At 31.2% G+C, this 13,854-nt stretch overlaps 1 long non-coding RNA gene across 1 annotated transcript; it reads left to right on the top strand.

Annotated features, from left to right (window-relative positions):
- The first annotated feature begins 3,134 nt into the window (after nt 1-3,134).
- On the top strand, nt 3,135-6,450 carry LOC112501847. Its single transcript, XR_003067573.1, has 3 exons — nt 3,135-4,642; nt 6,110-6,160; nt 6,430-6,450. It is a non-coding gene; the product is annotated as an uncharacterized LOC112501847 (long non-coding RNA).
- Nucleotides 6,451-13,854: the final 7,404 nt, after the last annotated feature.

Here is a 13,854-nt window from a genome sequence, read left to right as displayed (position 1 = left end):
ATAAAGAACTTTAGACGAAAAGTTCTAAAAGCAAAGGATGAGCCTTTGTATATCAACATTGTTAGTTCCATTCCAGACTGGCAACAAGAAGCAAGGTATAACCTCTATTACTTCATTGAGATATGACTTGCCAAAAGCAGGAAAAAGATAGAGTCATCTCTACCTATGGAAGACAAAGATCTTCCGCTTACAGAAATTCTGCAACGAGTTCGCGTCCAAGGACTACGAAGGGTGGCAGAAAGAATCCTGGAAACCTATTCAGGATCAAAGAAAAAGGTTTATTATGCCAGCTCAAACTGCATAATAACCAGTTGGAGTTTCAGCAACACCAACACAGACGACATGAATAAGCTATCCATCTTCGGAGAAAGGTTCATGCACAACAGTATTGACGCTTGCATCAATACGAAACAAAACTTCTGCAAACAGGCCACACAGCTGTTTGAAGATCACTGTTGCAGCCACTGCAAAGCTAGCAGCAGCAATAGTCCAGACAGTGAGAACCTTAAGAGGTTTAGATCTTCGAATCTAAGAAAAATTAAAAATATTCAAGGTTCTCTTGATAAAAATAGAAAGTCTCTTTCTAGAATGAAAAAGAAGTTAATTACTCCTTGTCACGCATTGTTTTAATTTCATGTTAGAACAGAAAAATTATAAATTAAAAAGTATTTTATCTATTTTTTAGATATATATTTACTTAAAAATGCTATTTTTCACGGTTAGCAAAATCGGACCGGGCTTTTTAGCCGTCCAAAACGAAGAAGGACAACTCCCGAAGTTGCCCAGACTTAGTTCATAACCCGATTCCGCTTCCAGGGTTATAAACAGAAAAAGTCCACCTTGGGTTTTTACTTGGTATCAGAGCCATGTTTGAAGAGAGGGGGATGGATGGAGAGATCCAACCAAACCAGTCGGTAAAACGACAAAAACCAGTTTTCTTTAAAGAAAACATTCTCATAAGAGAAAATGAAGCTGATTATTCAGCAGATCTTTTGATCAAATAAAGTCTTTTAAATAAGATTTCTAAAGATTTTGATTTAAAACCTTTTATTAAAAAAATTTAAAAATCAATTATGAGCAATAAAATGCAAATTCGGTGTAACAATCGAAACAAAATAACACAGCGTGTTATTAAAGATTTTTGGATCGAAATAAAAAACGATACCAAACAATTGAAAAAGTTAAAACATGATGAATCTGTTTTAAAAATACAAATCTTAGAAATAAGAAAAAATAAACAAAATGTTCCTGGTCTTATGTTTGTAAAATTAAATTTACTTACAACATATATCCAATGCATAAAAGAAAGTATAGATTTGGTTTACCAAATCGAAAAACTTAACAATCTGTTAACAAGATGTTTATGTCTTTTTCAAAGAATCTTGAAAAAATCAAGGAAAAAATCCTTAATCTTCCAACAAAGATTAATGATTTATTAGAAACGTCTTTGATGACTTTAAAAAATGAAGATCATTGTTTTGCAAATTGGCAAACCAAAGTCATTAACAACTTTACAAAAATAAGTTTTGTTTTCACAAAATTCAATAAGTGGTCAATCACTTATTCTCCAACACTCCAATTCAACGGAGAAAATGTTTTGAAAAGATGGCAAAATTACTTTTCAAAAAGGAATTTTTATTTAGCAACAATTGCTAAAAATAAAAATACAAAAACCATTTTAGAATTTAAAAATCTCAATTCCGGTAAAAAATCTGTTGATTTTAAGAAATTTTATTATCAAAAGAAATACAAAAAGAAGTTTAATACTTCTCTAAAAAAGAATACTGGTCCCAGATACTATTACTATAAACAATACTGGTCTCAGTCACGACCAAAAACTCAAGGCTCGATTATGGTACTTTGTAGTCGGTTATGAGGACCAGTTCTGGTCTTAGTCGGGCCCAATTTGGTCCTATTTATTTTTTTTAAAAATGATTTTTTATATAATTTCCTTTTTTTGAATAACACAAAAGTACGTTTGAAAAGATACGTTTTTTTTGTGAGAATATGATTCCAAATCACGAATATGATAAGAATCGTGAACGTTTGTGAGTCGGTATTTTCCCCTATACATCATGACCTATATATAGTGAATAGAGGTAAATGAGACAAAAAAAAAGATCAAAATGGAAAAAATGTTCATATGACCGTTGGATATCGGTAATAAAACAATAATATTTTTGAAAAATTAGGACAGTTCGAGGCCGAACCTTCTTTTTTTTAATAAAAGTGTAACCGGGCCTACTTGGCCATCTCTATCTGACGGTCCTGGACCAGTTATGTTTTCTACAAAAATTCAAGGCCCGGTTCGACATGAATCTGGTTATACATAGACCCGTCTTTATTTTTAGAAATTACATAATAAGTTTTTGAAGTTCTTTTTTGAAGCGTTTCGATACTAAATTTTAGAAATCGTAATAATAAAAAACACGTAAAACACTCTTGTTTTAAAAAAATTTAAAGCGTATTTGAATAACTCAATGAAATATTGTTTAAAGAAAAAGAAAATCTTCAAATAAAACTTTATATATCAAAAAATTGTTTTTTGAAAAAAGAAATTTGGAACCGTTTTCCAAGGTTCTATTCTAGGAACCGGGCTTTGTACATGGAGAACAAATAAGGTGTTTTTGAACTAGACCAGAAACTTTACAAGAAGACAATCTCGAACCTAGACTTAGGGGCTGTTTACCAAACACTTATCCGCTAAACGTTTATTTGTGCAATTTAACATTATCATTTACTTACCCGGTAAGATTTTAGTCCACCAAAACGGTATCGTATGCAACAATTTACCCGGTAAGCGCTTACCATGGTAAGAGTCGTCGTCTTCACTTACTGGGTAAAACTCTTGGTCCTTATCTCGCTCTTATCGAATAATATTCTTGGTTCTTACCATATTAACCCAATAAGATAATGTGACTTGGAATTGGAGTTCACTTACCCAAATAAGCGTTTGGATTGTACATGGACAGCCCATATATCGACGTTTTGGGCTTCTAAAAAAGCGAAAGGGGTCTAAAGATCCGATAACATCCAGTCCTCAAAATGTAAATATGCAAACAAAAGCTGGGTAAAACGGAAACGGACTTCCCCCTATAAATACATGGAGCACAGTCGGAAGGTGTATTGGGGGAGAAATGCTCGGAAAAAATGGATGAGGCTCCGGCGAGAGAGACCGGTGTTATCTCGAGGGTGATTTGCCTCTCTCATGCCACTACATGATCCAATTTGGTTCATGTTGAGCCCATGATTTCGTCCCCCATTATTCACTAATATGGTGAACAATCAAAATCCCTTTGAAGCACATAACCAGAAATAGAAGAAAGCAAGATGTGAATCGAGATCTCTGGTCTCTCTCTCTCTCTTTCTCTGTATATATATATAGGGGGTGTTTGTGATTGCTTATGTTTGGATTGCTTATTTATAACAACTTATGCTTTTTCTTTGTAAAAGTGCTTATTTATGAACATGATGCTTTTGGTACGGTTTCCGATTGATCCGGTAGGTTTTATTTTCCGATCTGGAGATATATCGGAGGTCGTCACCACTGTTGCCAAATAAACATCGAGGCTGTGATGAAATTCTTCTGCATTTAGCTTTTCCGAGCATAGGTTTCCGAGCACTGGGTAAAACTCGGCCCGTATCTTGGCGGGGCAACGCGTTGCAGCCATGGCGGTGTCTGATCCCATTTGTCGGATTCCAGATTTGCAGATCTGAGCCTCTCTTTGAGCATCTCCGTTGGTAAAAGTAAAGACTTGATAAATGGAGGGGAAATTGACCAAAATAACCATTCTGTCGCTTTGGATTTTTCATAGGTTTTTTGTCCATTTATGAAAAACCATTGAGCATCTTGAGGCTGTGATGATGAATTTGAATGCATCTGAGTGGATTCGATCAAAATCTGAGATAATCCGCATCTTGGCTGGGCAACCGGGATGGTTATGTGAGAGAAAGAAGACATGAATGTTTCTGTTCTTTGTTATTGCAACCAGTAAGTTGCAGCCATGGTGGATTTATCCTCTTTGTTGATTGTTTACATCTGAGCCTCACATTTTTCAACCTACCCCGTGTTACTCATTTTCTAGAACATTTTTTTTATTAATCTGGATATTTAACCCGCTATGCAAGACGACTATTCCTAGGCGACCACCTGCTTTGTCGAAGGAAATTTTTATTTCTTCTTGGATTTGAACTGGGACCTTCAGACACTTTTGACCTTCAGAGCTCAAACTCAAACCAATCAGGCACCATGGTTACTGAAACATTATCGAGGCTGTGATGATATTTTTCTGCATTTGACATTTCTGAGCATGGGGTTCTCGGCACTGGGTGAAACTTGGCAAGTGTCGTGGCGGGGCAACCTGAATGGTGTTGCAGCCATGGTGGTTTCTGATCCCCTTTGTCTGAACCCAGATCTGCAGATCTGAGCCTCATCCAATTTCATTATTCCTCCAAAAGTGGATTGAAAGGATGCATTTCGGTTTGTAATATAAACAACTCCACACTCGGATAACATGAGGCATTTTCAGAGGGGATGAAGATGATGATTCCTAAGGGTGGTTGGCCCTCTCTGATCGTACCAAAGTCTGATTTGACTTCATTTGGTCAAACATCATTCTTTGTGGCCGATGATTTTTTCCTGGTAATCAACAACCCTTCACATAGATTAGCAGTTTCTTTGCTGTTGCTGTTGCTGTTGCTGTTGCTGTTGCTGTTGCTGTTGCTGTTGCTGTTGTTATAATCGTTGAGAGTAAACTACACTCTTGGTCCCTCACTAAGGGCCTGTTTGTTAGCCGCTTAATGAGCTTAATGATACTCATGTCATTGCTTATTCGGTCAGCTATACATGACTGTTTTGTAGTGGCTTAATGATATAAAAAGTGTCTTATTTTGGTTGGCTATACAAACCTGTCCTTTCCAGTTAAAAAAATATGGTGCTTCCATCTATGGAAAAAACCTTCTCATGTATTAATCTGCACATACAGCTTTATCCATACATGATTTATAGGGAAACCAACCAAACTGCCCCCAAGGTTTCTTATCCATCTCTTTTATAAAATGAAACGAGTGGATTATCTTGGCAATATATGATGGAGGGTGCTCTTAAGATGCTATGATGATGAACAAAGTTAGAGATAATTCGCATCTTGGCAGGGTAACCCAAATGGTTATGTGAAAGAAAGAAGACATGATTGTATCTGTTCTTCGACAATGCAACCATTTAGTTTGCAGCCATTGCGGTTTTATCCTCTTTGTTCGATTGTTTTACAAATCTGAGCCTTGAATTTTTATTGACGTTGAAAGCTTTCTTTTTCCTCCGAGCTTCTGATCCAAATTACGCAGCGTTCTCAAATTTAAGAAAGAGGGAAATGGTAAACATTTGGATATGTAATGTGAACCAGCTCCATTCAGAGAGGGGATGAAAATGGTGGTTTCTAAGGGTGGTTGCCCCCTTCTGTTCTTGCCAAACTCTGATTTTGACTTTATTTAGTCAAACATCCTTCTTTGTGGCTGATGATTTTCTCTTGAAATCAACAACCCTTATTTGGAAGCTTTATCTAAACACAAGATCAAAAGTTTCTTAACTGTTTTTTTTATTAACCTGGATATCCAACCCGCGATGCTTGCCGACTAATCAACAGTTGTGGACATTTACTTTGGGATGGAAGGAGTATTTTTGTAAATAACGGGCTACGTTCATGTGCTTTCTGGGGTTTTCAGTTTTCTGGGTTTCCTCTCTACAATTCTTTATAGTAGAGAAGATACCGTTTTTAGTGATTCTAAGAGGCTGTGATGACGAATCTGAATGCATCTAAATGGATTCGATCAAAGTTGAAGATTATTCGCATCTTGGCAGGGCAACCATTTGCAGCCATGGCGGATTTATCCTCTTTGTTCGATTATTTACAGATCTGAGCCTCACATTCTTTAAAAATCACCCCCATTTTAAACTACAATTTTGGTCCATGTGGTTTACATCCACCTTCGAAACAACATTCCTAATTAAGTAGAGTCAAGGTCACTGTGGGTTACATTTTGATTTGAAAGTAATAACTTGCGTTAACGTTAAAAATTTGTCTGCTATGTGACGCTGGATCCGGCATCTTAGTGGATTCGATCAAAGTTGAGATTACGTGCATCTTGGCATGGCAATCAACGAGTAAGTTCTATTGTCTTTTTTTGATCGTTTTACAGATTTTTATAATCTGTCCTTCCATCTTGAAATTGTAAGGGGGCTGAATGCTTTTCTTGGTTTTCGTTCTTCGTGTTCTGCATTCGTTTTGACGATGCATATATATGATCATTAGATTATCGTTTTGTAAGTTTCTATTTACTCTGTGTCTTAATGAAATAATGCACTGAATTTTTTAATGAACTGAATAACGTTATTATAAATAATGGATGGATTAACAAACTTACACAATGCAGGATGATTCAAACACTAGCGCAGTACTGTTGGCGATGGATGAATTTTTTCAAGCTCTTAGACAAGAACCACTTCATCTATTTAACAGATGATGGACGATAGCAGTGTTCTGTAAGGCGTTCATGCCGTTATGATAAAGTGTTTCTGTATGGCGTGACTCATGTCATGACGTCTTATGTATTTCTTCATCCAAAAATTTGCTTGAGTATTTTTATAGATTCTTCTCATTACATAGACTCACAGTTTCACGAATTTATACATGTCATGGACTAAGGATTAAAATTAATGTAAAATTATTCTTTTAACTTCTGTTTATAATAGTTTTGAGTAAATTGCATTGTGAGCCCCAGTGGTTTGATAGGAATTTGGATATGGTCCGTCTTTTAAAAATTTGGATATGGTCCTTGAGAGGGCTTAGGGGGTGTTTGTGATTGCTTATTTGAAACTTCTTATTACCGGTTTGACACTGGTATAAGTTGTTTATCCAAACGTTCAAGAGTGTTTATTACCGGTGCCACATTGGGATAAGTCAATAAGTTGTTTTTATAAGTAATCTTAAACACCCTCTAGTTGATTTATGATTTATGTTTCATCTTTTGTTTCAAGAAAATATCGATACTTTCTTTTTCTCTTGATTCTTTTCCTTATGGTTTGGAATTGGGTTTCAATCTCACACACATACAAACACACACACACATAAAGAGACACTGTTTCCAAATGAGATAGATTGAAGAGTCACCTCCTTTAACCAGAATTTACACCTTAGCCCCCTGTAGTTAAAGCCATTTTCAATATCACCCTTCAACCTCATTTATTTACCAAAAAATTCATTTTTGGTCTATTACGATTTCTAAAGTTTTGATGGTTCAACCTTTGGGGAAGGATGGTGGTTAGTTGATACAGTATGCTCGGGTTTTACAAAACACGTTGATGTAGAGTGGCTCATCAATTTGGTTTCCAAACATACGTATGTTTCTTTGAAAGTAGAACGCAAATCAAATTCTACAATCATAAAATACACACTCGAGTTTGATGGATCAATACGTACGTATCCTCAAAATAAATCATGTGCAATGAAAACTAATATTAAAAAAAAATTAACATAATTCATTTATATTTAATATATGGATAAGTGTATTGTTTTGAGTATGAAAAAGATTACCACAATTTTGGAGAAAGTATTGTTTGACTTTTTCAGGTTGACAAATTTTATCACAACATTTGACAATTACCTCATTTTATACCCAAATATCTTTCAAATTTGGATGCCTAAGGATCTGTCTTTTCAGAAAATCTGACAAACAAATTTTGGTTTAATTTGTCTTTTTCTTAATGCAAAATTGATAAACTGTTATTGATATGTCCTCGTTATCTCTTTATGTCTCTGGATCCGGATAAAATACTCAATAATATCTAAAGTTGTGACATGTTTCTTTCATTCTAATGCTTAGTTTGACATTTGACGTAACAATTTTGTATTATAATTCTTAAATTTATTTTATATAAATTTTTCATTTTATGAAAACTATAACTACAATGTAAGGTTGTTCATCGGTTGACATCTATTAGATATGAGGGAATCCAATCGTCCATTGGATGTTGGATTTTGTCAATCGATCTGATTAACATTGGATAACAGATCCAATCCAATCTAATGGATGATTGGAACGGTTCATTTCCATCCATCGAATACTTTTATTGGGTATCCAACGGATGATTCGTTTGGATTGGATCCATCCAGTGTATTAATTCAATTCAATTCAATTCTCCAATAATGATACAAATTGATTAATCACTTTTAATATGTGTTAAAACCAACTCAAGGGAAGTTAAAATTTCAAAATACCAGGCTCAAGGGAAAGAGATAGCAACCAGTAAACTATCTGCTAAAAGCGATGAGGATTGAGGTCGTCTTTCGAACACTTCCTAAAGTACGCTTATTTAATACCTTTTCCTACTCCTGAGCTACCATGAGTTTAGAATCTTCATCGAGCCCGCTGCAATAAGGTATTACTAGCTATAGCCGTCCTTGCTACCCGCTTAGGGGGCGAACTTCCAGTATCTTAGTGCCGTCTGTTAGGAAGCCGATAGCCGCTGACCTATATGGTGTGCTTTTCGTTCCTTTTGCTTCGAGCGCCCTTTCCCCTCCTCCGCACTCAAGTTGCTGTCTTTCCTATGGCTTGGACCTCTATTATCGAAAAAATAAGGAAAGGGGCGACGATTTGGCACCAGAGTTTTAAGCAAATTTAAAAATAAATTAATTGAATAATAGTTGGATGAACAACTAGATGATCATCGGATGATTAATTGAATGTTGATTGGTTGATTTTCTACACAGCCCTACTACAAAGTGAAAGCAAATATGATAGCAAAAAAGTAGGTTTTGTTAGTAACCGACATCACCAAATCCAACAAATAGTCACCATCTGCAACCCTTTTCTTATTCATGGTTGTGCAAACTTTGTTTTTTAGTTTTTGGATTACAGGTTAAATCTACACACTATGATAAAATTGGGTTTATAAAAGACCATTAATTTCAATGCATTCAAATAGACTATTTTATAAGATTCAATTTATAGGATCAAAAAATAAATGGTTCTATCTAAAAGGGTGTTTGAGATTGTTTATAAAAATAACTTATTGACTTATTTCGGTATGACATCAGTAATAAACACTTTTGAATGCTTGGATAAACAACTTATACTCGTGTCAAACCGGTAATAAGAAGTTTTTGAAAAAGTTAAACTCTTCTTACTTATAATAAGTTAGATAAGTGCTTTTGTAGAAAAGTATGAATTGTTTCAAATAAACAATCCCAAACACCCCTAAATGTGTTGTAATAAGTTTATAGAACGCTTTTGAGTGTTTTAACAAAAAATTTAGAACATTTTTAATATAAAACGTCACATTAGCTTTTTTATAAGACACTATTTAAAAAAATATCTTCTAAAAACAAAGTAAACTATAAAAAGATGGGTTTATAGGGCATCTTTTTCAAGAATGTCCTATAAAATAGCTAATGGGATGTTTTGTATTAAAAGTGTCCTAAAAACTTGTTAAGATATCCAAAAACATTCAATAAACTTATTACAACGTCTTTATGTATATCTCATCTTTTTTAAATCTTAATTCAAGTAAAATTTACTGGATCTGTTTCAATTTGTATTTGTACAAGTTGAAGATCAAATTTGACAACTTTTCAAGATTCATTGAAGAATTGACTTATATTTCTGATAACCCTTTTTTATGTGATTGAAAATGTTTGTCAATTTGATAAAGCAATCTATACAATCAATTATTGGCAAACCACCAAATGAGGCATAAACTTCAAGATTGACCTAACATTTGCAACATATTTATTTCACCCTAAAATCAAGAAACTTGTTATGCGAGTCAACTAATTTCAGGACGATCAGCTGTTTTGCAGATAGTTCGGAGTCATTACATTTGAATCTTCATGGCCACAAGGGATTTTTATTCCTCCTTGGATATAAACATGTGACCTCCAGTTACTTTTAATCTTTAGAGCCAAACTCAAACCATTCAAGCGCCACCCTTCTGGTTAGAAATCATCATCTTATTCCTCACCAAAAAAGTCATGACCAATTCTTAATACATTATAGTTATTTTATAGAACACTATTTGAAATGTGTTTTGTATATAAAAATAAGTTTCCTATAAAAAGATGAGTTTATATGACAGTTTTTCAAAAGTGTCATATAAAATAGTTAATGTGACACATTGTATTAAAAGTGTTCTTACAAACTTGTTAATTAAGATACTCGGAAACGTTTTATACAGAGACAGACCTATAGTGGTGCATACGGTGGCGTGTGCCGCCTTATTATTCCTCCATCGGAAGGTAAAAAAAATTAAGTTCGTGAAAGGTGCAACCGTATTAATCTATTGTGTGTCACCGTATGTATTTTGAAACTACATGAGAACAAGTTTTGTTTGATTGAGTTGGTTTGCAAGACTTTTATTCCACCCCAAACCCAAGTTCGAATCATGTTAGTGTCATTTTCTTAGTCAAATGGTGCTACCATTTGAAACTTTTTCCCTATACTTTTTCTTATAATCAAACGGTGCCACAGTTTGAATATTTTTTTTTGGATCTGTCCCTGATTTTATAAACTTATTACAAACACATTTAAATCAGACGTATTAAAAAGTATACATCGTTATGTTACTTTATTTAATCTCTTATAAAATCTCAAGGTCAATAACAAAAGGATGATTACTTAAAAAAAAACAAAACAAAATGATGATACGGAAAATTTCTTGCAAAAGTCATTGATTTTTTTTCTGACGTGAACGTTTTGGTTTTGGATTTGAATATTGAAAATAATCAGAAGGGTATTCATGTAATGCATCGAGATACATTTTGATCTCAATATTTCGTTTTATTTTTATCTATATCGATGTGATACGGTTTTATGTGATTTTAAGAGAAACGATAATGTTTCTATTTTTGAATAAAATTTTAATTTTTTATTGATATTAATATCAAATTAACTATTTAAAAGTTCTTGCTTTGTGTATTTTTTTTAATTCAAATTTTTTATTACAATTTAATTTTTAACAAAGTAATTTAATTTAGGTTTAATAATATAATTTTTTATAAATATAATAATTAAGTATTATTTTAGAACTCAATAATTATCTTAATTATATTTTGGATCTTTATATTTAAAATGAGATTTTTATATTGCATTTGATTATGTTTATCTGCAGTTAGTTACACGAATTCAAACATGGAGCTTTAATAAGTTGTACTTATTCACAATTTATTTGTAATCTTGAATCTTAAGTAATATTTATACTATATTATAAAGCATTTGACAAAAACTTTTAAAACCCACTTTTTATGCGTAAAATACTGTTTATTAATGTATATTACTTAAAACTCAAGATTACAAGTAAATTATGCGTAAGTACAACTTATTAAAACTCAATATCTGAATTCGTGTAACTAATTGCAGATAAACATAATCAAATACAGGATAAACATCTCATTTTAAATATAAAAATCTAAAATATACTTACGATAATCATTGAGTTCTAACAGAATACTTAATTATTATCGTTATAAAATTTATATTATTAAACCAAAAATAAATTATTTCATTATTAAATTTAAATTAAATTATAATAAAAAATGAAAACTTTAAAATAGTTGATTTGATATTAACATTGATATTTTTTTTCGAATTTTTGTGATATCTTCCAATAATAATTTTATTCAAAAAAAAAATTATTATTGTTTTCTTAAAAACACATAATCTATACTATATTATAAAATATTTGACAAAACTCTTAAAAACCATTTTTTATGTGTAAAATACTATTTATTAATATATATTATTTAAAACTCAAGATTGCAAATATATTGTGCGTAAGTACAACTTATTAAAGCTCCATATCTGAATTCGTGTGACTTACTGCAGATAAACATAATCAAATACATGATAAACAACTCATTTCAAATATAAAAAAATTTTAAAATATAATTATGATAATCATTAAATTCTAACAAAATACTTAATTATTATCATTATAAAATGTTATATTATTAAACCAAAAATAAATTATTTCGTTATTAAACTTAAATTAAATTATAATAANTCAAGATTGCAAATATATTGTGCGTAAGTACAACTTATTAAAGCTCCATATCTGAATTCGTGTGACTTACTGCAGATAAACATAATCAAATACATAATAAAAAATCTAAAATATAATTAGGATAATCATTGAGTTCTAACAGAATACTTAATTATTATCATTATAAAATGTTATATTATTAAACCAAAAATAAATTATTTCGTTATTAAACTTAAATTAAATTATAATAAAAAATAAATTAAAGAAATTACATAAAAAATAAGAACTTTTAAATAGATGATTTGATATTAACATTGATATATTTTTTTTTCAAAATTTTATGATATTTTTAAATTTATATTTTATTCAAAAATAAAATCATTATTGTTTTCTTAAAAACACATAAGATCGTATTATAATATCGACAGAGATAAATATTAAAATCGAGATGTGTCTCGCTGCATTGTGTGGGTACTCCTTTAGTATATCAATAAATAATACTTCATACATAAAAAATCGTTTTTAAATTTTTTATCAAATATTTTATAATATAATATAGATATGAATTTCAAAGCAACCATATAAAAGACATCCGCTATTAAAATAAATGGGTTTTTGAGAATTTCCCTTACGCCTCCCTAACTTACAATATTTTATATTATATCTTTAAATAATAAATATTTTTTTATAAAACATAAAAACTATTATATACGTAAGCAATTATTTCGCTTCTAGACTTCATAATTTCTTAGCTTACCCGTTGACTGTTCTAATTCGTTTTTTAGTATATATTATAATGATATTTATGTAATGTAACGAAATATATTTTGATTTTAATATTTTATTTATATTTTGGGTTTATGAATGTTATAATGCGATTTTATGTGGTTTTGAGAAAAATAAAATGTTTTATTTTTGAATGAAATATAAATATAAAAATATTATAAAATTTTGAAAAAAAAACAATATTAGTATCAAATTAACTATTTAAAAGTTCTTGTTTTTATGTAATTTCTTTAATTCAATTTTTTATTATAATTTAACTGAAGTTTAAAAATGAACTAATTTATTTTTGGTTTACTAAAATAATTTATTTAAGATAATAATTAATTATTTTGTTAAAACTCGATAATTATCGTAATTATATTTTAGATTTTTTATATTTTAAAATGAAATGTTTATCCTCTACTTGATTATGTTTATCCGCAGTTAGTTACACGAATTCAAACATGGAACTTTAATAAGTTGTACTTATGCATAATTTACTTGTAATCTTGAATTTTAAGTAATATGCATCAATATACAATACTTTATGCATAAAATATGGTTTTTAAGAGTTTTTGTCAAATGTTTTATAATATAGTATAGATATACAAGATATGCTGTTTTTTTGTGAAAATAAATCTTTAATCCGAATGATCAGTTAGATGAAATAATAATTATACAAATCTGACAAACTAATTATTGAAAACGATGGTTTTAATTAAAAGCTTGTCCAAGGGATTAGGATGATGACCACTCTAAAGTGATTAGTTAGATTTAAATAACGCGGTTCTTGGTATATTACTAGTTAGGGTTTTAACGAATTAGGTACCCGAAAGCTAGGATTAATGATCTGATAACAACCTAAGCGGTTAATCACTTGTCCAGAAACCTAGGAATTGATGGACTACTTTTAATGTCGTAACTATAACTATCTTAATACCTAAAGAATAAACTCTCAGGGGTTGTTTACTAACACTTACCCGGGTAAGTGTTTACCGGCAAAATTCAGAACTATCAATTACTTACCAGTAAGATTTTAGTCCACCAAAACGGTATGT

Source organism: Cynara cardunculus, unplaced genomic scaffold, assembly GCF_001531365.2.
Source record: "Cynara cardunculus var. scolymus isolate 2C unplaced genomic scaffold, CcrdV1 Un_Scaffold_634, whole genome shotgun sequence".
Lineage (NCBI taxonomy): Eukaryota > Viridiplantae > Streptophyta > Magnoliopsida > Asterales > Asteraceae > Cynara > Cynara cardunculus.
The sequence above is the reverse complement of the archived record's forward strand: the minus strand, read 5'-3'. Positions and strand labels throughout refer to the sequence as shown.